Source organism: Otolemur garnettii, unplaced genomic scaffold (assembly GCF_000181295.1).
Source record: "Otolemur garnettii isolate 467f Iridium unplaced genomic scaffold, OtoGar3 scaffold00001, whole genome shotgun sequence".
Classification (NCBI taxonomy): domain Eukaryota; kingdom Metazoa; phylum Chordata; class Mammalia; order Primates; family Galagidae; genus Otolemur; species Otolemur garnettii.
The window spans coordinates 30,847,065-30,849,465 of record NW_003852396.1 but is presented as its reverse complement, the minus strand read 5'-3'; the positions used below and the strand labels follow the sequence as shown (position 1 = coordinate 30,849,465).

Here is a 2,401-nt window from a genome sequence, read left to right as displayed (position 1 = left end):
CTTGAGCCCAGGAGTTGGAGGTTGCTGTGAGCTGTAATGCCATGGCACTCTACCCAGGGGGACAGCTTGAGGCTCTGTCTCAAAAAAAAAAAAAGTAGTGTGAAGTCTAGTAGTCAAGAAAAACAGAGTGAAGACACAAACATTGAACAGAAGGAAAGTGACACTAAGAATGAGTGTCAGTGGTCCCTTCAATGGGACCAGTGAAGACATTAAATCTGAAGGTGACACTCAGTCCAATTAAAACTGATCTGATAAGACCTCAGATCAGACAGAGGGCTACTGTTGGAAGATTTCTGGAAGAATATTGAAAATGGCATAACGTGAAGACAGACATTAAAATGAGGTGAAAGAAAGCTACAGTGGCATAGAAAAATTAAAAAGCTCAGTTAGTGGTTTTTTATTAATTCAGGACTGATGTGACCTTAAAAAAAAAGAATTTATGTGGTGCATGAGCACAGTGGTAGGATATGAAAAGGAAGTTTACAATGAACTTGCAATGAGCTTACTCTAAGCTGTAACAGAGTAAGAGTATGCAGTGTAATAGTCAAAGCATTGAAGGACAAATTAGGCTTTACATTAAGTAAGTAAGAAAAAGCATGCCACTCATTTATAGTTTTATCATCTCTAAAATGGAGTTAATAACACTTAGCTTATAGAGAGGTTGAGGATTAAATTGTGTATGTAATCAGCTGGCATATAGGGCTTGATACATGATAGAGACGCTCCCTTTCCGCCACATTCCCTTTACAAGGTAGGAATAAACTGATGACTTGTACTTTAGTAATGCCAGTATTAGTGGAGAAAGACAAATTTACAAACAAAACAAGACAATCAAAGTCACAAAGCAGGACAATTTCTAAATAATGCTAAATTGAAGAGATACAGACTATGTGTTATTGGAGTTAGTACTGAAATGAGGGAGATCAGCAGGGGTATAAAAGTCAAGAAAGGATCATAAAAAGTGAGGCTAGCACATTCCATTAATACTGAATACAAAGGCACATTCAATTAATCCTGAAATCTGATAGGGCCAGGGAGTGAGCGGAGGGATGTGGGGGGTTAAAGAGAACTATGTAAGCAAAGAAAGGGGACTGGAAATAAACACAGAATGTTTATGAGACAAAGAGGAGTAGAGAGCCAGACCACTGGTAGGAGGTGTATCTAGAAAATTAAGAAAGGATAAGGCCATATTTGAAGAGATAGAGTGCTAGGCACAGGAAAGAAATTAAAGAAAATAGCAAAAGGAAATCAAGCAGGAGATATAGAACTCAAACGTCGCTTAGGAAGATCACTGGCAGCCTGTATCACATGGGCTGTAGGGGAGAAATCAGAGCTAGGAGAACACTTGGGGGTTGTTTAGTTACCTCAACATAAGGAAATGAGGCCTAAAGACTAAGGGAGAAGACAACTATTAATAATTATGGTAATAACTTTGTGCATAACCTAGCTACTTATCTTCATCCAAACTAGCCCATGCTAGCCACAGCACTGGCTTTCTCTTCTTTCCCTATATACTACTTCCTATCAAATCTATGTTCCCACAGCGCCTTGGCTATTGCAAGTGGACCTGCCTTAGCCCTTATTCTAACTGGCACCAACTTCCTAAATTATCCCTGCCTCCCAGGCCTCTGAGTGAGACAATGAAAAACACAGAAAACAGGTCTGTTTATACTCTGCTAAAGTCCAAGCATGAAACTGTGAACTAAAATAAAATGTTAAGTGCCCTAGCTGACTGAATGGACCCTCCCTTGGCCAAGGAAATCCCAAAAATGCCCTAAAGCTGAGTTGCTGGCATGAGAAGAGAGGTTACATATGCCTCCCCATCCTCCCCTCCCATCTTGGAGATATCCTTTGTAACTCATTAACAGCCTCTAGACTATACATGATATAGCTTAAACCACACCTGTGGGCCCTCAACTTTTTCAACAGATCGCTTAAGTTTCCCATAAATGTCCTCTGCTTAACTGATAATCTTAGGTTAAAATATTCCAAGCCTTCAGACAATTTCAATTCTTTAACTAATTACAAATCAAAGAGTCTTTAAACCCACTATAACCTATAAGCCATCCCTCTACCCTACCCCCACACATATTTTGAGATGTTCCACCTTTTCGGAATGTAAACCAACATAGGCCCTCCACATTTCCATCTATTGACTTAGTCTTAGGGTTTTACATGTAATTCTTGTCTCCATAAACATATAAAACCAAACTATAACCCAGCTATCACAGGCACATTTTCTCAGGGCCTCTTTGAGGGCATGTGCTTGCTCCAGGTCTGTCACGTTCAGCTCAGAATAAACGTCTTTTTTTTTTTTTTTTTTTTTTTGAGATAGAGTCTTACTTTGTCACCCTCAGTAGAGTGCCGTGGCACCATAGCTCAAGCAACCTCAAACTCTTGG

The 2,401-nt window shown here is 39.7% G+C and overlaps 1 protein-coding gene and 1 pseudogene across 2 annotated transcripts in view; one reads left to right on the top strand and one right to left on the bottom strand.

Moving 5' to 3' along the window:
• Nucleotides 1-295, top strand: part of LOC105886722 — a 2,267-nt pseudogene extending 1,972 nt beyond the window's left edge.
• Nucleotides 1-2,401, bottom strand: part of STIM1 (stromal interaction molecule 1) — a 224,882-nt gene that overhangs the window by 87,363 nt on the left and 135,118 nt on the right. The gene's annotated exons all lie outside the window — the stretch shown is intronic.